The sequence below is a fragment of the Mobula hypostoma genome, chromosome 26 (genome assembly GCF_963921235.1).
Source record: "Mobula hypostoma chromosome 26, sMobHyp1.1, whole genome shotgun sequence".
Lineage (NCBI taxonomy): Eukaryota > Metazoa > Chordata > Chondrichthyes > Myliobatiformes > Myliobatidae > Mobula > Mobula hypostoma.
Genome location: NC_086122.1, coordinates 39692036 through 39715125, shown reverse-complemented (window position 1 = coordinate 39715125; position 23090 = coordinate 39692036). Strand labels below are relative to the sequence as shown.

General features: G+C 41.6%; 1 protein-coding gene across 7 annotated transcripts in view; it reads left to right on the top strand.

Moving 5' to 3' along the window:
• The window catches only part of LOC134338232 (transcription factor HIVEP3), a 698117-nt gene that overhangs the window by 574907 nt on the left and 100120 nt on the right, over nt 1–23090 (top strand). The gene's annotated exons all lie outside the window — the stretch shown is intronic.

Genomic DNA, 23090 nt, shown 5'->3' with positions numbered 1-23090 from the left:
CTAATTGGATATGAATAGTAGAGTGGATAAGAGAGTAAATCCATGAGTGAATTTGGATGAAAATTATTTGCTCAGAAAAGCGAAGATTTAGAAATCAAAACAGGCAGATATGATGGGGGTGTTTAAGGAGAAACCCAAGAGAAAAAGGAAAGAATTTGCTGATAGTGGCATAAATGAAACGAAGCTCAGAGCAAAAACATTACCACTGATCTGTTCCTGTCTACACTGTTTGGTGAAACACGGACCGTCAGCAAATAATAAATGACGTCAGTGCAGCTTTACTTGGTCTGTTGCTGAAAAATCCATCTCTTCATTTCTGGCATTTCGGGTTTACACAGTACACCACGTAGGCTGGTGCCACAAGGCTACCTCATTTGCTGCAGTAAAAAAGCTTGGGACTGTCGTCAAAGAACAAAACCTCACTGACCTGTGTTGGTGAGGAGAAACATTTGAAATTCACCATTACTTGAAGTTTTGGATGCTTCAATCAATGTTCAATCAATTTTTTTTTGTTGTACACCAGAGAAGCTGAAATGTGGGCATCGAGTAGCTTGATACGGTTATATTGAAAATGCCAAATATTAAAAGGCCTAGATAGAGTGGACATGAAGATGTTTCCAGTAGTGGAAGAGTCTAGGATCAGAGGGCACAGCCCCAGAATAGAAGGATGTCCATTTAGAACAGAAATGTGGAGAAACTACTTTCACCAGAGGGTGGTGAATCTTTGGAATTCATTGCCACACATGGCTGTTGAGGCCAAATCATTGGGTACATTTGAAGTGGAGGTTAATAGGTTAGTAAGGGTGTTAAAGGTTTAAGTGAGAAGGTAGGAGAATGGGTTTGAGAAGGATTATAAATCTGCCAAGAATGAATGCCAGAGCAGACTGAATAGCCCACGTTTGCCTATCTCTACTCCTAGGTCTTGTGGTCTAATTGTCATGGGATCTTATTGAATAGTGAAGCATGCTTAAGGGAATGTATGGTCTACTTTTGTTTCTAAATGGGAAATTAGATAAAAATGTTTATGGGCAGGTGGGTGGACAACCTCTTCGCTTTACTTTTATCAATGCTGTGTTCAATTTTATCTGTGTTCCTGGAAGAAAATAATTTGCCAACAGAGTTAAAGTTGTGACACATTCTATGAAGAGGCTGACAGAAATGTTCAGTTGTGAAATGAATTGGCCTGTTGATGTCATTCTGTGAATTGCAATGAGTGGAGACACTGTGGGTTGTCACGTGAATATGTTGACTTAAATGGTTGGGTCATGGAGTCTGTCAGTATGACTATTTTCTGGTTGGCATTTCTATTCCTCAGATTTTGCTACCTTTACTTAATTGACCTTCAAAGGGTTGTGGAGGGGAATTACCCATTGTCCCACGAGGGACACAGTGAACTGACTGAGTGAAACCCCACAAGATGACTCTGCCTGTGCTGGCTATATGTTGGTCAGAATTTTAGTGAAAAGATTGGACTTTTGTTTCACCATTGAACATCAGTGTATATGGAGGGTATTGTAGAAAGTTCAGGCTGGTTGTGAAGGACTGAGATGTGAGTGAACAATGGAATAGCATTCCCTTTCTGTGACAAGTACAACTTGCTTGAGAGTGAGAGCCAAAAGAGGAGAGAGAAACAAAATTCAGAAATGCAGCCACAGCTGAAGGGTTCTGTCAAAAAGTAAACCATTGGAATAACTTGTCTCAACGTGGGCCAACAAGTGAGACAGTAGCATCAGAGTTTTATAGTGCCAGTGACCAGGTTCAATGCTGCTGTCTGTAAGGAGGTTGTATGTTCTCCCAGAGACTGTGTGGGTTTCCTCTGGGTGCTCCGTTTACCTCCCACATTCCAAAAGGATATGCAGATTAGTTAGCTACATTGGTGTAATTGGGCAATGTTTTGCTCATTGGGCCAGAAGTGCTTAATTTCATGCTGTATCTCTGAATGAAATAAGTAGAAGAGATCCAATCATTGAGATCCCCTAGGTGCTTGTTTCTAGGAGAGAAGGAGGTGCAGGGCTGAAAACTTAATTGTTTTTTCACTATGGGTGCCTCTCTGTTTTAAATCATTTTCAAGTCAGAACCTTCCAACTTGAGGAGTAACTGAAATGCCCAAGCCAATTTCCATAGCACTCAGCATGCTGTCATTCTTTTTTTTAGATGAGCTAAAAAAAAATAAGTATTGAGGCCCCATCACTTTTCTTTGAATGTGAATAATTCCATCATGTGATTTTTAAAGAGTAGCAGGAGAATTCTCCCTGGCAACCCAAGGAGAATCAGCTACATGGAAACTGGCCCAGGTAACTCCCAAATCTAGTCTGGCTAACTGCTACCCAATCAGTCCACTCTTAGTTTCTTAGCCTTGAGGATTAAAAAAAAAATCATCTGTACATTAAACCAATGCAAGGAGGGACTGTTGACTGCTGTAGTTCCCATGTGACAACAGTTTGGAGAAGTATTTCTTTGGCTGCATGAAGTTTTGGAAGATTTTGAGGTAGTGAAACTTTTTGCACGAGACAGGTCCTTCAAGATCACCTGGCATTTCAGTCGTGTTTCAATCCCAGAAGGGGATGGTTTAATTTTGTTGCAGCAAACTGCTGGAGGAACCCATCAGGTTGATCAGCAACTGTGGACAAAAAATAATTGTCTGTGCAGGATTTGGATCTGGAGCATTGGGACTGCAGATTCCAGCATCTTTCAGTCTTTGGTGTCTTAGAACATAGAACACTGGGTCGGCTGGTGGCGCAGTGAGATCAACGCCGGGCTCGAGAACGGAGGTTCCCGAGTTCAATCCAGTGACAGACCACTACCGAGCGCACTCTCCATCCATGCTGGGTTCATGTCAAGCTCGCAACTTGACTTCGTAAAAAAAAAACACTGCCACCTGCAGTTTAAATTCCCACGCAGAATATTGTGGAGGATCAAATACCCAAACCCAAACACTAGAGAAGAGAAATGGGCCTTTTGGCCCATCTAGTCCATGCCAAACTATTAATCTGCTTAGACCCATCAACCTCCACCCAGACCATGGGCCTCTTTCCATACCCTTTCCATCCATGTATCTATCAAATTTGACAAACGTCAACAAACCCAGCACTGATCCCTGCGGCATACCACTAGTCACAGGCCTCCAGTCAGAGAGACAACTGTCTACAGCCCTCTGGCTTCTTCCACAAAGCCAATGTTTAATCCTATTCACTAGCCCAGTTTGAATGAACCTTCTTGACCAACCTTAAGTCTTCTCAATGGTTTTCTTATTTGGTGTTGCTTTCCCATTATCCTCTAGAAAAGATGAACCATTTACAACCATGTTTGGCTAACAGTGCCAAGTAGGTAATCCATGTTGATTTTTCTTCCGAGATCCCCACTGACCGGGGAATCCTGTTCACTCCATCTGATGAAATGGCTGGAAGCACTTCATATATCAAATACTCTGTCACCAGACAATATTCTGGCTTTGTTACTGAAAACCATACTCCAGAACTAGTGACAATTCTGGTTAAACTTTCCCTGGCGTCAGCTCAACCATGTGGAAAATAACCCAGGTATGACCCACATCCCATCCAGCTAATTGCCACCAAATCGTTCTGCTCCTAGCCAGCACCAGAATGATGAGGGAGTTGTGCAGCCTTCATTCACTGTTAAACTGCTAACCAAATTCTAGTTTGGCCCTTGCTAGAACGGCTTGCCTTCAGCCATATCATGGCTTTGGACCAAATGTGAACTTTACCAAGTCAACTTCAAGTGGTTCATCAGTGATTTCTTTCCATCATAAGATCAAAATGGGAATTTCACTGTTTGCACAACGCTTAATTCCATTTGCAGTTCCTCAGCACTGGATGCAGTTCATGTCTGATGGCTGTCACACAATGGCAGATAAGTGGCAAGTAATATTTATACCAGTGTGAGCAGGTAGCCAAGTGATTAAGGCATTGGACTAGCGACCTGAAGGTCGTGAGTTCGAGCCCCAGCCAAGGAACGTGTTGTGTCTTTGAGCAAGGCACTTAACCACACATTGCTCTGCAATGACACTGGTGCCAAGCTGTATGGGTCCTAATGCCCTTCCCTTGGACAACATTGGTGTCGTGGAGAGGGGAGACTTGCAGCATAGGCAACTGCTGGTCTTCCATACAACCTCGCCCAGGCCTGTGCCCTGGAGAGTGAAGACTTTCCAGGCGCAGATCCATGGTCTCGCAAGATGCCTTAAAATATTTATACCAGAAGATCCAGACCTGGAGTATCTCCAACAAGAAGGTCTCAACTTCTATCCTTGATATTTACCACGTTTCCACTCTCAATGTCTTGGGGATTACCACTGACCAGAAACTCAATCTGACAGGAGGTAACATAGCACAAGATCTATTAGTTTGGGAAACAGCTTCTTCCCCCAGGTCATAAGACAACTGAACTCCCTGCCACCACCCAGATCTATTCATGTATGAAGAGCCAGTAGTGTTAAACTGTTTACTTTTTAACTTGTTTTGTATATGTACCTTGTAATTTAATTTATTTGAGGTAATGTTACTGTATTATGTGTGTGAGTTGTATGTCCTGTGTTGTACACCTTAGTCTGGAGAAACATTGTCTCATTGGGCAGTATGCATGTGTACGTTTGAATGACAATAAACCTGAATTTCACCTCCCAGTTGGCCGGCTGGTGGCGCAATGGCATCAACGCCGGACTCCGGAGCAAAGGCTCCTGAGTTCGAATCCAAGTCGGGCCACTCCCCCGTGCCGGGTTGAGCATCGAGCTAGTCACTCGGCCTCGTAACAAAAAAAAAAGGTAGAGTCAGGAACGTTCATGTTGTGACCCAGTTAATCCAAAAGGAGACCAATCCTGACACCACGCGCTAGACAAGAATGGCTGACTGGTGAGATGCGCTTTTAAAAAAACCTCCCAGTTCAATGTGAGATTACAAGAGACTAGTTCACCTTCCAACACTCCAGAATCCACAAGGCATACTGGTCTGAGTGTGCTGGATACACTTCACATGGTAGGATGAGTGCACTTCCAACTACTCAAAGCTCAATGTTATCTGAAGCGACGATTGATACACAACCATCACCTGAAACATTCACTCCCTTCACCACTAGTGTATAATGGCTGCAGTGTGTGTGTTGGCTAGCTTCAAAATACACTGCAACTATTTGCTTAGGTCTGCAGAAAAAAATGTACACATTCACAATTGTAAAAGTATATTTGTGTGTGTGGCGGGGTGGAGTGGGGAAATAAAGAGGAGCACGCTAGCACCATCCGGTGGAGTGGGGAAATAAAGAGGAGCACGCTAGCGCCATCTGGTGATTACTCAGGTGAAGCAGCCTTGCTTTCCAATTTTAAAAAGCTGCACTGGTGATGTCATGGTCCAAAAATTCTTTGGAATGTAATGCATTAGCTTTGCTTGCTACTGTTAATGTGTAAAATGTTCCCAAGAAGCTGGAGCAAGAGTCCTTCAAAGGTGTTAAAAGTCTAGATCCTGGCTGAAGATCTGGTCATTTCTCAGGTAGATACAACAGATGCTGCATTCCTTTTCAAAGTAGGAGAATTTTCCTAGATTTTTCTACGCAGTACTAGTCCCTTGATGAACCTCAGCAAAACTAGCCATTATTTCAATTAGACTTTGCAGAAATCTGAATTGTGGTTGCTCCTTGGCAGCTGTTGGTGGATCTCAAATGGCAGCTGAAGTTCCCCAACCATATCGCAACCACCACCCTGTGACCAGACATTGTCCTAGTGTCTGAGTCTACTAAGCAAGTGGTGCTGCTGGAGCTGACGGTCCCATGGGAAGATCGCTTGGAAGAGGCCTTTGAAAGGAAGCTCTCCAAGTACGCAGGACTAGTCAGCAACTGTCAGCAGGCTGGATGGAGAGCGAGGTGTCTCCCAGTGGAGGTTGGATGTAGGGGATTCGTAGCCCATTCTTTAGTTAGAGCCTTCAGCATTTTGGGCATTGAGGGAGAGAGGAAGAGGAGAGCCATCCGCAGTACCACCGGTGCGGCAGAGAGGGCCTCAAGTTGGCTGTGGCTCAAAAGAGGGGAGCCATGGAGTCATAAGTAGCTCGCCATCTGGACACAAGCTGGGATCTGATCAGCCCCGGCTGGGTCACCTGGAGGAGGTTGTATGATGTTGAAAGACCTGAAACACCCGATGATTCCAGGAACATCACTGAAGATGTGTCCAGAAGCATCAGTAGATGTATGTACATAGCTAAGTAAGAAAGGAATGGTGGAATTCATTGCCACAGATGGCTGTGAAGACCAAGTCATTGGGTTTATAAGACCATAAGATATAGGAGCAGAATTAGGCCATTTGGCCCATTGAGTCTGCTGCACCATTTCATCATGGCTGAGCCATTTTCCCTTTCAGCCCCAGTGTTCTGTCTTCTCCCCTATCCCTTCATCCCCTGACTAATTAAGAAACTAACAACCTCTACCTTAAATATACCCAAGGATTTGGCATCCATAGCCACCTGTAGCAATGAAATTCACAGTTTCACCACTCTCTCTGGCTAAAGAAATTCCTCCTAATCTCCATTCTAAAAGGATGCCCCTCTATTCTGAGGCTGTGTTCTCTGATTCTAGACTCTCCCACCATAGGAAACAAGCTCTCCACATCCACTCTGTCAAAGCCTTTCAACATTCGATAGGTTTCAATTAGGTCACCCATTATTCTTCTGAATTCTGGTGAATACAGGCCCAGAGCCCAGATAAAGGGCTCAAAACTGCTCGCCATACTCCAAGTGAGGCCTTGCCAGTGCTTTATAAAGTATCAACTTTGTATCCTTGCTTTTGTATTCTACTCCTCTTGAAATGAATGCTAACCTCACATTTGCCTTCCTCACCGCAGACTCAACCTGCAAATTAACCTTTCAGGAATCCTGCATGGGGGCTCCCAAGAACCTTTGTGCTCAGTTTTTTTTTGTATTTTCTCTCTATTTTAAAAAAAATAGTCAGTCCTTTCATATCTTCTACCAAAGTGCATGACCATACACTTCCCAACAGTGTATTTGTCTGCCATTTTTTTGCCCATTTTCTTAATCTAAATACTTCGGTAGTCTCTCTGCTCCATCAAAACTATCTGCCCCTCCACCTATCTTCATATCATCTGCAAACTTTGCAACAAAGTTATCAAATCCATCATCCAAATCATTGACATATAACATCAAAAGAATCTGTCCCAAGACAGACCCCTGTGGAACACCACTAGTCATCGAAGGCCAACCAGAAAAGGCTCCCTTCATTCCCTCTCTTTGCCTCCTGCCAATCAGCCACTGCTTTATCCATGCTAGAATCTTTTCTGTAATTCCATGTCAGCCTCATGTGAGGCACCTTATCCAAGGCTTCACAGCCGTTTAAGGAAGATTATTGATTAGTCAGGGCATGAAGGGATGTGGGGAGAAGGCAGAAAATTGGGGCGGAGACAAAAACGAGTTGGCCATGATAAAATGGCAGAGCAGACTCAATGGGCCAAATAGCATAATTCTGGTCCTACATCTTGTGGTCTTAAGTGATTCATTGGTTACCTTACAAATCTGGATGACATGGTGTCAGATAAATGCACATTTTTTCAAATGGGGTAATCTTTACAATTGACTTGTTTGGGGGATAAACATTTTGTTAACCACTTCGTGCTGATCATCTTGACCATTAACACTTGTGTTAACTGTGTTGTTGGATTAATTGCACAAGTCCTCTCCGATTATGTATATGAATGTCCGATTTATGTACAGTTCACACATACAAACTTGGGAACTTGGCCAATGGCCACATCTCTCACTCGTAAGTGGTCTAAAAACATAGAAAACCTACAGTACAATGCAGGGCCTTCAGCCCACGACATCATGCCGAACATGTACTTATTTTAGAAATTACCGAGGGTTACCCATAACCCTCTTTTTTTCTAAGCTCAGTGAACCTATCCAGGAGTCTTTTAAAGGACCCTATGGTATCCGTCTCCACCACCGTCACCGGCAGCTCATTCCACGCACTCACCACCCTCTGCATAAAATAATACTTACCCCTAACATCTCCTCTGTACTTACTTCCAAGCCTTAAAACTATTAGCAATGCAGCCCTGGGAAAAAGCCTCTAGCTATCACACGATCAAGGCCTCTCATCATCTTATACACCTCTATCAGGTCACTGCCCATCCTTCATCACTCCAAGGAGAAAAGACCAAGTTCATTCAATCTATTCTCATAAGGCATGCTCCCCAATCCAGGCAACATACTTGTAAATCTCCTCTGCACCCTCTCCATAGTTTCCACATCCTTCCTGTAGTGAGGTGACCAGAACTGAGTACAGTACTCAAAACGGGGTCTGTCCAAGTTCCTATATAGCTGCAACATTACCTCTCAGTTCTTAAACTCAATCTGGTAGTTGATGAAGGCCAATGCACTGTATGCCTTCTTAACCACAGAGTCAACCTGCGCAGCAGCTTTGAGTGTCCTATGGACTCTGACCCCAAGATCCCTCTGATCCTCCATGCTGCCTAAGAGTCTTACCATTAATACTATATTCTGCCATCATATTTGACCTACCAAAATGAACCATGTCACACTTATCTGTGTTGAATTCCATCTGCCACTTCTCAGCCCAGTTTTGTATCCTATCGATGTCCCGCTGTAACCTCTGACAGCCCTCCACACTATCCACAACACCTCCAACCTTTGTGTCATCGGCAAATTTACTAACCCATCCCTCCACTTCCTCATCCAGGTCATTTATAAAAATCACAAAGAGTAGGGGTCTGAACACATCCCTGAGGCACACCACTGGTCACTGACCTCCATACAGAATATGGTCTGCTTACAACCACTCTTTGCCTTCTGTGGGCAAGCCAGTTCTGGATCCACAAAGCAAGGTCAGCTGGATCCCATGCCTCCGACTTTCCCAATAAGCCTTGCATGAGGTACAGTTTTTATTTTACACTATTCTCTCCATTACCTTTTGGTTCTCACATCTTGTATCACAAAATTACTCATACCCACTTCAAGGTTTGATGTGTTGTGCATTCAGAGATGCTCTTCTGCACACCACTGTTGTAACATATCGGTATTTGTGTTACTATCACCTTCCTGTCAGCTTGAACCGATCTGGCCATTCTCCTCTGACCTCTCTCATTGACAAGCATTTTTGCCCAGAGAACTGCCACTCACTTGATGTTTTTTCACCATTTTCTGTAAACTCTAGAGATTATTGTGCATGAAAATCCCAAGAAATCAGCAGTTTCTGAGATGCTCAAACCACCCTGTCTGGCACCAACGGTGAATCCACTGTCAAAGTCACTTAGATCACATTTCTTTAACATTCTGATGTTTGGTCTGAACAACAACTGGATCGCTTGAACATGTCTGCATGCTTTTATGCTTTGTTGCTGCCACATGATTGGCTGATTAGGTACTTGTATTATCAAGTAGGTGTACCAAAGTGTATCTTTGTGCCGCTAAACGTATCTTTGCCAACTCAATCCAGTAGAAAAGGAATTTTTTTCCAATAGCTTTTAAAATGTTTTATCTGCCTTTGCATTATTTGAATACCAATGTGCCACTTGCATTCCTCCTTGTGTTAAACATGTTCACATTTGGGGTGTCAATCTGTTTTGACACAAGTGCAGCTGAAACAGATTTCTCTCAGTTTTGTGCTATGGTGAGTAATTTAAGAAATGACCTAGGGTGAGTGTTGAATATATGAGAGGAAATAACTGACTATAGACTTCTGATTCCCAAAGCCATCCACCACAGGGGTTTTCCTTGCAACATTTCTTGTTCTTGCAGACTCATTTCTAAAGGCTGATTACAATGGCTATATACTGTATCATCATCATCATCATCAGGTGTCGTGCCTGGTTTGAGCTTTGACTGCCATGGCCCACACGCTTCTGTTTCAGGTCAAATGGATCAGTTCATTGGTATTCATTTCAAGTTCTCTGGTTGCTGTCTGCATCGTCATTTGTCTTTGCCTTCAATCTTTCCCATAACTACCGTACATTCTAACTCCTCTTTCCTAATCACATGTCCAATGAAATCACATTGCCTTTTCATGATCTCAGATTATTTCTCTTTTTGTGTTTGCTCATTAGATATTTGTTTAGTGCATGATATTCTTTGCATCCTCCTCAAAAAAACTCATCTCTGTTGCTCAATTCATTTCCTCATATCACTAGATATTGTCCAACATTCTGAGCTATATAACATAACTGGATAAATGTAACATTTCAGTGCTCTGAGGTGGGTTGTCATGCCTAGTTTAATGTTGGTCAGTATACTCTTTATTCTCATAAAGGTGTCTTTTGCCATCCCTATTCTTCTTTTGATGTCCATGTCACACCTGCCATCTGATGTCACCTAGCTCCCTAAGTAGCAAAAGTTCTGTACTTGTTTTATGTTTTCCCTGTTTATTCTCAGCCTGCAGATAGGATTCTCCTTTTTGGATATCACCATACATTCTGTCTTTTTGCAATTGATAGATAGACCCACTTTTGCACTTTCTTCGACAAACTATATCAATTAAGTTTTGTAGTTCTTCTTCCGTACTTGCAATTAACACAGTGTCATCCTCATATCTGAAATTATTGATGTTTTCACCGCCAACTTTGATTCCCAAGATGTCTTTTTTTTGTAATCTTGTTTCACTGTACACATTAAACAAATCAGGGGAGAAACACATCCTTGTCTAATGCCTCTCTTGATTTTTGTAAGCTGACTCACTTCTCCATCTATTCTTACAGTGGCAGTTTGTTCCCAGTACAGATTAGGCGGAGGTCTTTCGAATCTAGATCTAGAATTTCCTGTAATATTTTGAATAACTTAATTGTGCTTCACTTTATCAAATGCTTTTGTGTAGTCGATAAAACAAACAAATCTTTTTGCACTTGAATAGCTTGTTCTGGTAGTATCCTTAACATCAATATCATTCTTGTACCTTTATCTTTCACAAAACCACATTGTTCTTTACCGATTACAGCGTATCTTATTTTTAGCTCTAGTCATTATCGGTCTATTGACAACTGTCAACTTAAAGCTAAATTGCATTGATTAAGGTCTTTCAGGACTGACCAGTTCTAATGAATTTACTTCCATGTTGCATCTGATAGAAACAAATTCCATTTTCAGCATAATATGAAGTTAAGCTTTGAAAGCCAATGGTTTTCAATTCAATTGTATTGACCAGGCCCTTCCAGCCCACTGAGCCAACTGTCCCATGACCATAAGACCATAAGATACTGTTTAGGAGCAGAATTAAACCATTTGGCCCATTGCGTTTGCTCCACCATTTCATCATGGCCTCCAATTTTCCTCTCAGGCCCAATCTCTTGCCCTCTCCCCACTGTATCCCTTCATCCCTGACTAATCAAGATCTATCAAACTCTGCCTTAAATAGACATAAAGACTTGCTCTTCACCGCTGCCTGTGGCAACAAATTTCACCGATTCACCACCCTTTGGCTAAAGAAATTCCTCCTCATCTCCGTCCTAAAAGAATACCCTCTGTTCTGAGGCTGTGTCCTCGAGTCTTGGACTCTCCCACCATAGGAAGCATCCTCCCCTCATTCTTCTGAATTCTAGTGAATACAGGCCCAGACCTATCATGCTCTTCATCTGACAAGCCATTCAATCTTTGAATCATTTTCATGAATCTCCTTTGAACCCTCTCCAATTTCAGTGCATTCTTTCTAAGATGAGGTGCCCAAAACAGCTCACAATACTCCACTTGAGGTCTCACTAGTGCTTTATAAAGTCTCAACATTACAGCCTTGCTTTTGTATTCTAGTCCTCTTGAAATGAATGCGAACATTGCATTTGCCTTCCACAGCTCAGTCTCAATCTGCAAATTAACTTTTAGGGAATCCTGCACAAGGACTCCTAAGTCCCTTTGCGCCTCAGATTGTTGTATTTTCTCTCCTTTTGGAAAATAGTCTACCATAGTTTGCAACAAAGCTATCAATTCCATCATCCAAATCATTGACGTATAACGTAAAAAGGCTTGATTCTGACACCGACACCGTGGAACACCACTAGTCACTAGCAACCAGCTAGAAAAGGCTCCCTTTATTCCCACTCTTTGCTGCCTGTCAATCAGCCACTGCTTAATCCATGCCAGAATACCATGGGCTTGTAGCTTGATAAGCAGCCTCGTGTGGTGCCTCGTCAAAGGCCTTCTGAAAATCCAAGTACATAACATGAACTGATCTTTTGTCTACTTTGCTTGTTATTTCTTCAAAAAAATTCCAACAGACTTATATCAGGCAAGATTTTCCCTTGAGGAAATCATGCTGACTATGGTCTATTTTATCATGTTCCTCCAAGTACCCTGAAACCACATCCTTTTTTTAAAAATACATTATTTTCAAAATTTTCAAAAAGGAAACAATGAAATCAACAAGAACATACGAGCTCAGATATGTGTAAAAATGAAATAAGCAAAAAAAAAAGAAAGAGACATAACATTAGAGGGCTGCCTATTGTACAAAGTGCTCAAAAATACTAAACATTAAATCTCAAATGAGGGCTGTGAGAAATCAGCTGGGGGGAAATTACTCGTCCAGGTAGGCAAGAAATGGATTCCAGATAGCCGAAAAATTTTAATTGAATTGGGTCTCAAGAACCTAAGTTTCTCCATCTGTATGACTGAAATCATATCAGCCATCCATCTCCGAAAGGAAGGGGAAGAAGGTGATTTCCATTCCATCAAGATGAGTCTTTTGGCAACAATCATCCCCAGCATCAGAGACTGTTGTATGGCTGCAGGGAAACAAATAGTAGATTGCGAGCAGCCAAATATAGCGAGACCAGCTTCCAAGGGGAAGGATCTTTTATAGGCCTTTGAGTACCAGTCGAATATTTTGGAACAAAATCCAGTCAGTAATGGGCAAAACCAAAAGGTGAGTGACAACATGGCTTCTATCCCTTGGCATCTATCACACATTGGCGAGACAGAAGGGTAAATCCTGTGCAATCTAAGTTCACAGTAATGGAGACGGTGGACAACTTTAAACTGGATCAGTTGGTGCCTGCTGTTAACAGAGCAAGCCTGTATCATAGACAAACACTTATCCCAGGCAGCTTCAAATAATTCAATGCCCAACTCCTCTCTCCGAGCGTCTCTAATCTTCACAGTAGATGCTACAGTGCAATTATCAAACAAAGGTACAAACTTAGAAACGAGATGCCTGGAGTCTGGAGGGTTCTTTAAAATATCAAAAAACATATGTTTCCCTGGAAGGATTTCAAAATTACAAATCTTAGAATGAATGTAGTGTCTAATTTGTAAGTAATGAAAAAAGTACAAATGAGGCAGCTCAAATTTCTCTTTCAGCAGATGAAATGTTGCAAACCGTCCCTCTATGTACAGGTCTTCAATAGAAACTAAACCTTTCTCCCTCCAAGCATGGTAGGTTTTATCTGACCATGAGGGTAGAAAGAAGTGATTGAAACAGATCGGTGTTTGTACAGAGGTCTCTGGTAAATTCAGAACGCTCCTAATCTGATTTAGAATTCTGATGGAATTTTTCAAAACAAAACTCAAATCTTTTGAAGTTCCAGGCTTCTCTAACTTAGAGAACAGCATGGCTGGCAAGGAGGAATTGATGACAGAGTTAGACTCCATACATAGTCACAAGGGAGCCCCAGGGGCAAGCTTATCCAGAGCCCCCTGTTGCCAAAACATTAAAGCCCTAGCATTGACAGCCCAATAATAGTGTCTAAATACAGGTAATCCCAGCCCTCCTTCAGACTTGGGCTTTTGTAAATGAATTTTCGAATTCCTGTGATTCTTATAATTCCAGATATAAGACAATATTATGGAGTCCAATTCTTTAAAGAAAGCTGATGTAAGAAAAATGGGGAGATTTTGACAAAGGTAGAGAAACCTAGGAAGGGAAAACCATTTTAATTGAATTTATACAACCAATCATGGACAGAGGTAGGGTTTTCCAACTTCCTATATTCTGTTTAAGTTTTGAAATAAACTCTGTGAAGTTTAATTTGAATATTAATTTAGGATCTTTGGGGATTGTCAAGCCAAAATAAGTAAAGTGATCTTTAACTACTTTGAATGGGGCACTTTCCAAAAAAACCTGCGTTTATTCGTTGGAGAGGGGCACAAAGTCACTTTTTGTCCAATTGATTGAGTATCCCGATAGTCTGCCAAAAGAGGTGATCAAATCTACAAAGTTTGTAGAAGAAGAGGGACTGACTTTTCTGAGTTTTGTAAGTAGAGTATCACATCGTCAGCATATAAACTAATAAGTGTTTCAATACCTCCCACTTTCAAACCCAGAATATTTGGGTGACTTCTTATTTTTAAGGCAAGGGTCTCTACCGCGATGGCAAAAAGGGCCGGCGAGAGAGGGCACCCCTGCTGGACGGAACGGTGTAGGGGAAACACAGTTGACTTGTCACCATTCGTTATAACAGAACTCATTGGGCTGTTGTATATCAGTTTTACCCAAGATACAGATGACCCCCCAAACCCAAACCTGTACAGTGACTCAAACATGTACGGCCACTCAATCTGGCCAAAAGCCTTTTGTGCATCAAGGGACAAAATTGCTGCCCCATTAGCTTTACCATGATCAGCATATATAGTATTAAGGAGGCATCTGACATTGGAAAAAGATAACCTACCCGGGACAAATCCTGTCTGATCAGGATGAATGATAGATGACAAATGCTTACTTAGTCGGTTAGCCAGCATTTTATTAATTACTTTTCTATCGAAATTCTGAAGTGCAATGGGCCTGTAGCTGGCCGGGTCTGTTTCCTCTTTACCTTTCTTTAAAATGAGGGAAATGTTAGCCTCGTACAATGTTCTAGGCAAGGCTTTATCTCTCTTAGAGCAAGATATCATTTTGAGGAGAAGTGGGGCAAGGATATCACAGAATTTCTTATAAAATTCACAGACAAATTCATCCAGACCAGCAGCCTTGCTGGACGGAAATGACTTGATGGCAGAAGTTATTTCTTCCAATGTGAAGTCAGATTCTAGCAGCGTCACTAAGTTTCGGCATTACAAGAGAATCAAAGAAGTCATTCAAATCAGATTGAGTGGCATTGCATTTAGAGGTGTAGAGTTCGCTGTAAAATTCTTTAAAACAGTCATTTATTTCCTTGGGGTTAGTTAACAGGGTACCCGCCCTCGATCTAATGCAATGATTTGACCTTAGGGCCTGGGTGCCCCTGAGCTGCCGCGCCAGGAGCCCCTCAGGCTTGTCCCTCATTTCAAAATGTTTTAGTCTTAACCTCCTCTTAAAATTATTTATTTGACTACCCAGGATACAATTGTACTCATATTTAAGCTTCATTATTTTATTATAATCTTCAGTGGATTTTGAAGCCTGGTATGTCGCTTCAAGGGTTGGGGGAGTATTCTCAATCTCTAAAAATCACCCTTCTCTCTCCCTCTTAGTGGATTCATATGAAATTATATACTCATGAATTACAACTTTTCTTTTTAAATCTTTTTATTGAATAAATATACAAAAAGGTAAGCCATATAGACACTAATACACTGTTAGAATATAATAAAATTACAGAAGATATTAATACAAAAAAAAACTACAAACAATGTAATTTAAACATAACATACCAAGGTAACATAATAGTATACTAATTTTTGTATATATATCAATAGAGAAAAGGAACCCCCCCCCCCAAAAAAAACCCTCCGTGCAACTAACTAAAAGCAAAGCAATGGGCTAACTTGAAACCAAACAGAGTTAAACTTAAAATCACGTCCTCAATCCCGACCTCCATTAAAAACAGTAAAAAAAAACAAGGGTATATATTACATTAAATGAAAATATTGAATAAAAGATCTCCAAGTCTGTTCAAATTTAAATGAACCTGCCTTTCCAATGCTTCCTCCTACATATATTTTAGATACTATAATTAACCTTAATCCATGTCAGAAAGGTGCATCGGCTATGATTTATAATATTATTATGAAACTTAGGAAAGCTCCATTTGATAAGATTAGGGTAGATTGGGAACAGGAATTGGGGTTTACCATTTCCATGGATGACTGGGGACAGATTTTACAATTAGTCAATACTTCCTCTATCTGTGCTAAACATTCCCTAATTCAATTTAAAGTTGTTCATAGAGCACATATGTCCAAAGATAAGTTAGTGCGCTTTTATTCTCATATTAATCCTTTTTGTGATAGATGTCTGGGGCAGTTAGCCTCTTTAACACATATGTTTTGGTCTTGCCCTACTTTGGAAACTTTTTGGAGAGACATTTTTAATATTATCTCAAAGGTATTGAATATAGATATCTCTCCTCACCCTATTACTGCTATCTTTGGACTACCTAAAATTTCCAGTAATCTTTCCCCTTCAGCCCGTAGAATGATTTCATTTCTTACTTTAATGGTGAAAAGATGTATCTTACAACATTGGAAAGAGCTTAATGCTCCAACTACCTTTTTTTGGTTTTCTCAGACGATATTATGCTTGAATTTGGAGAAAATTAGAAGCAATCTTTATGACTCCTCATTTAAATTTGAACAGACTTGGAGATGAATTACAACTTTTAATGTCTCCCAGAGTGTGGAATCTGACACCTCGCCGTTATTGTTAATTTCTATAAAATCTTTTAATCTGGTGGTGATATATTCTATAAATTTCTTACCGGCGAGCAGGGAGGGGTTAAAATGCCAGGAATTGATTCGTTTGGAAAGGAAGAGGTTTAGGGACATTGTGAAGGGGCTATGGTCAGAAATTAATCTATTATGATATTTTGTATTGGTAACACAAGGTATTAAATGAGTCACCCAAAACTAGTCTATTCTGCTATAAGATTTGTGTACATGAGAATAATAAGAATAGTCCTTGCCGGTGGGATGTTGAACTCGCCAAATACCTACTTAATTCCTAGATCTAGTCAAATTATTTAGGACCTGCACTGACACAATATTTGAGGGCGGGTGGGAGGACAATCTATCTAAATATGGATGCAGGTAGCAATTCAAGTCACTGCCGATTATTATATTTGAATTACTGGCATCCGGAAGTAAATCAAAAACTTTCCTAAAAAGATTTGGCTCGTCTGTGTTTGGACCATAAATATTAAGGAAGGTTGGCGGAAACGAATTAATGGTGCTAGAGATCATAATAAACCTGCCAAGAGGATCTGTGGTCATGGAAGTGAGTTGAAGTGGAATATTTTTCCTAAAGAGGATAGCCATGAGAAGTAAATGGTGACTGGTAAACCTGCGATATCCAGCTAGATCTCAATCTGCGTTGCTCAGTTGCTTTGATATGGGTTTCTTGTAGAAAAATCACATCTGCAGATAGAGATTTGAGATGTCTAAAAACTTTATCCCTCTTAACAACACGACCAAGGCCCTTAATATTCCACGAGACTAATGTAATATCTTTAGCCCCCCCAGCAGCGTTCTACTGCAAGGCCTCTGCATATGAGAATAAAAAAGAGATTATTAGAGTTGAGCACAAAAATAGTAAACAATGCAGAATGTTTACTATTCTGGTAGCCTCATAAGAACACAACATACACCAAAAACAAACATGTCTGAGCTATAAACAGGAACAACACACACCCTAACCCACCCCCCTTCGTGTCTCCCTAAACCAGACACATAGTTCCCCATTTCCATCCCAAAAGGAGCTGCTGGGCAGGTAACTAACATTGCATAATTATCACAAACCCCCTCTACAAGAAAATTTATAACACGAACTATATAATACCATTAAACAGATGCTATTAGGGCTGGGGTGAGTTATCCAATGTCAGCACCTGAAGCTGAACATTCATGACACCAACTCAAATTTAACCCTTATAATAACAGACATATTTAGAACATTTTCTGCAATTAAATCCCAGTGTGGCATACAGCATTGCAAAACTGCATATAACAAGCAAGTCCCTCCCCTTATCCCAACATGGATAAGGTCACTGTTTCAAGGTCACTGGTGGTTAGTGTTAGTCACACGGGTTTGTAAGTCAGCCTGTGAGGCCACAAGCACCTCAAACTTGGTATCAAAAACATCAAAGTGGTCGTTAATGCCACGCAGAACTGACTGAGAAATCTCCGGACCTAATTCCTTGCACATGGCGTAAGTTTTATCCGGTGATACCTCAGATGCGGAGAAGTCCTTTACAGACCTGTTGTTAGCACTAGCTTCGGTAGTTTGGCAGTCGGCGGTCTTGGCTTTATTTGCCTTCAGCATTGTCAAACTATTCCAGACACTTAATTTAGACGTACACTGTTGGCCAATGAATAAATAAAACACGGTATAATAGTAATTTTATCGAGGCCTCGGAGAGGAGCACCGACGAAATGCGTCTAATCCATAAGCATGCACACTGGCGCCCCCGAAACCACATCCTTAACAATCGACTCCAACGTCTTCCCAACCACTGAAGTCAGCCTAACTGGCTTTAATTTCCTTCCTTTTGCCTCTCTCTCTTGAGTGGGTAACATTTGCAACATTCCAGACTTCCAGAACCATTCCAGTATCTGGTGATTCTTGAAAGATCATTACTAATCTCTGCAGCCACCTTAAAGACAGATACAATATACTTCTTCAGTTCATCCACTATTTCCTTGTCCCCCATTACTACATTGTTTTTCAGTGGTCCGATATCCATTCTTGCCTCTTTTTACACTTTGTTTCTAAAGAAACTTTTGGTATTCTCTTTCATATTATCTGCTAGCTAACTTTCATATTCCATCTCTACCTTCTCAATGACCTTCTTAGATGCCTTCTGTCGGTTTTTAAAAGCTTCCCAATCCTCTATCTTCCCACTAAGTTTTGCTCTATTATATGCCCTGTCTTTGACTTTTATGTTGGCTTTGGCATCTTGCCTTTAGAATATTACTACCTCTTTAGGGTGTATCCTGTACCTTCTGAATTGTTTCCAGAAATTCCAGTCATTGCTGCTCTGCCATCATCCCTGCCAAAGTTCTTTTCCAATCCGTTCTGGCCAACTCCTCTCTCATGCCTCTGTAATTCCTTGTACTCCTCTGTAATATTAATACATCTGACTTTAGCTCTCTTTCTTAAATTCAGGATGAATTCGGTCATAGTGTGATCCCTTACCCTTAAGCTCTCTATCAATTACAGTTCATTGCATAACACCCTTATTCAAAATAGCTATTCCCTGGTGTGCTCAACCACAAGCTGCTCTAACAAGCTGTCTCGTAGGCATTCTAGAGAATCCCCCTCTTGGAATCCAGCACCAACCTGATTTTCCCAATCTATCTGCATATTGAAGTCCCCCATGACTATTGTAACATTGCCCTTTTGGCATGTATTTTCTATCTCGCATTGTAATTTGTAGACCACATCCTTACTTCTGTTCAGAGGTCTGTATATAACTTCCATTAGGATCTTGTTACTGTTGCAGTTTCTTAGTTCTATCCACAATGACTCAATACCTTCCGACCCTATGTCATGTCTTTCTAATGATCTGATTTCATTTCTTACCAACAGAGCAACGCTGCCCCCTCTGCCTTCCTGCCTGTCCTTTTGATACAATGTGTATCCTTGGACATTAAGCTCCCAACTATAATCTTTCAGCCATGATTCAGTGATGCCTTCAACATCATACCTGCCAATCTGCAACTGTGCTACAAGTTCATCTACCTTATTCCCTATACTGTGCACATTCAAATAAAACACTTTCAGTCCCGTATCCGCCCTACTCGATTTTTTTTTTTCACCTTAAATGTGGCAACTCATCCTGTTGACTGCAATTTTGCCCTGTTATCAGCCTGTCCTTGCTAGGAATCTCGCTACACATTGCCTCTGTTTGTAAACCAACTACCTCATCTCAGCACTATCTCTCCTGTTCCCCTCCCCCTGTCAAATTAGTTTAAACCCATCTGAACATCTCCAGCCAACCTGGCTGCAAGCCCATCCCGTATGTACAGATTAACTCTTCCCCAGAAGAGATCCCGATGATCCACCAATGTGAACCCCTTCCCCTGCACCAGTTTCTCGTTCCTCTGCCGCACATTCACCTGCAAAATCATCCTATTCTTGCCCTCACTGGCACGTGACACAGGCAGCAATCCAGAGATTACTACCTTGGAGGTCCAGTTTCTCTACTTTCTAGCTAACTCCCTAAAATCTCTCTTCAATACCTCCTCACCTTGTCTACCGATGTCATTGATGGCAATTTGTACCAAGACTTCTGACTGCTCACCCTCACTCTCGAGAATGCCATTGACCCCATCCGTGACAGCCTTGATCCTGTCAGCAGGGAGGCAACATATCATCTGAGTGTCTCTATCACGCGCACAGAACCTTGTCTCTGTTCCTCTTATTAGGGAATCTCCTATCAATACTGCACGCCTCTTCACCTCTCTTCTCTTCTGAGCCACCAGACTAAGTGCCAGAGACCTGGTCACTGGATCCACCCTGGTAGGTTGCCCCTTCAATAGTACCTAAAGTTGTATAATAATTATTGTGGGGAACAGCCACCAGGGGAATCTGCACTGGCTAGGTACTTCCCCTCCTTCTGACAGTCGCCCAGTTACCTATTTCCTGTAATCTAGGGGTGACTACCTCCCTATTGCCTCCTCATTCCCCTGTATGATTCAAAGGCCATCGAGCTGCAGCTCCAGTTCCTTAATATGTTCCCTCATGAGCTGCAACTCAGCACACTTGGTGCAGATGTGTTTATTTGGGAGACTGGAGGTCTCCCAGACTTTCCACATCCCACACAGAGCTGAACACGCTGCCTCTGGAGCCATTCTCACTAAGCTACTGTGCCCTAACATGTGAGGAATAAACAAATATGGCTCTGGGCCTGTATTTGCTGGAATTCAGAAGAATGAATGGTGACCTTATTGAAACCTACTGAATGGTGAAAGGTCTTGAGAGACTGGATGTGGAGATGTTTTCTATGGTGGGAGAGTGTAAGACCAGAGGACACAACCTCAGAGTGGTGTCCTTTTAGAATGGAGATCAGGAGGATTTTTTTTTAGCCAGAGAGTGGTGAACCTGTGGAATTATTTGCTACAGGTAATTGTGGAGGCCAAGTGTTTATGTATATTTAAGGCAGAGGTGAATAGATTCTTGATTGGTCAGGGCATGAAGGGATACGGGGAGAAGGCAGGAGTTCGGGACTGAGAGGAAAAATTGGATCAGCCATGATGAAATTGCAGAGCAGACTCGATGGACCAAATGGCCTAATTCTGCTCCTATATCTTATGATCTTCAATAAGAGCAGAGAAAGAGTAAATTAAGATACTTTACCTCACCCAGGTCTGATCTTGCCTCAGCCTGATGAGCCAAAGGCCCTCTGTAGACTGGCACACTCAAAGAATGGCTGCTCCGCTTGCTTGTGTTATTTTTATTGGCTCTTTTATAATGAGTCCCTGTTCCTGATTGGTCACTGCTCAACTCAGAGAAACTGCCACAAAACTCTGCCTTTAAAATCTCGATCGCCCTCCTAATTAAAAGGTAGCTCTTTTCCCTCAGCCCTGACATTGATTGTTCAACTTGTAATCTTTGACGCCCTTACTAGTCAAGAACCTGTCAACCTTTGTTTTAAATATACCCAATGACTTGGCCTCCACAGCCATCTGTGGCAACACATTCCACAGATTCATCACCCTCTGGATAAAGAAATTCCTCCTCATCTCTGTTCTAAATGGATGTTACCACGGGTGCTGAGACTGAGAGATGTGGTCAAACCCTTGTTGGATGCCTGTCAGCTATCATATTTTCCGATATTGACTAATAGTTAGGCATAGTAATACAGAGCATCTCTAATCCATGCAGGAATCAGTGAGAATGCTGAAATCATACACAAATGGATTGAATAATTTCCAGATGGCTGATCACTGTAGAGAGGTCTGAAGTGACCGAAAGGATAAGGAGAAAGAAATAGGACTGAGAATCTTCAACTAACTAACATTGGTGTTCAAAGTTAGCTGACTTAAAGGCACTTGGATGATATTTTTGTTATAGTTGATAATCTGTGATCAGTTACTCAATATTAGCTTAAAGCTTTGCCAATAATTGCGCGATGTATCATGAATGGGTGTATCGTGTCATTGTGTTGTCACACATCAGATTCCTCCGTCTGTGAGATAGAACTTCTGTGTGGTTTACCATCTGCAAAACCACTGCCAAATAGGAGATCACTATTTCACAATGGAAAAACTAGAATGTGTTAAATTAATAGTCAAGATCTTAGCACTATGCATCTTCTCAAGAGCTAACAGTGCATGATAGTTTGTTTGGACTTGCAGCACAGAAAGAGCCCAACAAGTCTGACTTGACTGACCACTTGTTTACTCTCTCCACGTTCTCCTCAACTCCTGCAGATTCTACCATTTTCAGTACATGCTGGATACAATTTCCAAGCCCACAGGAAATCTGAGACCTCGGTGAAAACCACATGGTCACAGGGAGAACATGCAAATTCCACACAGCGCACAAGGTCAAGGTTGAACCTGGCCAGGTCTCTGGCAGTGCAAGGCAGTGGCTGTACTAACTGTGTCACCCTTCCTTCCATCCATCCTGTGTAAGCTGTCCTGAAGGTGACTCTACTGTTTGGACATTGTACATTTTGAAACGTGTGCATTGACCTTACTGGCTCAGAGGTTTGAGCCTGTAATGCTATAAGTTTAAATAGAGGTGTTTTCATTGGTTGTTTCCATTGGCCTCATTTGCCCTCAGTCTGGGAGACTACTGAAATAACTATTGTGGTAAAGCAAAGCAAAAGGAAATATTTGCCTTGCTGTTTTGGTAGAAGTTAATTTTCTCTCTCGTTCCCCCGTTGAGATGTTTTTAAGTTAATGGGTATTAGCCAGGTGATGGAGATGGTGTGAGTGAGATGGAGAGATAGAAAATCCACAGTGAAGCACTGTTGCAAGCATTTTCCGACTCACCACGTTTGACCTGGAGGAACTGGGAACTAATCTCTGGTGCACTGCTGTGTGAGAAAAATCATGGGAGCACTAATTTTCTTTAAATTTCCATTTTAAACATTTGTTATGAGAAACTGGAGATGGGCTGAAAAGTACAGTACAGGCCCTTCTGTCCACTATGTGCTGACTTTTTAGCCTACTAAAATCAATCTAACCCTCTAATTTCGTAGGGCAATCCCGGCTCTGTGTATG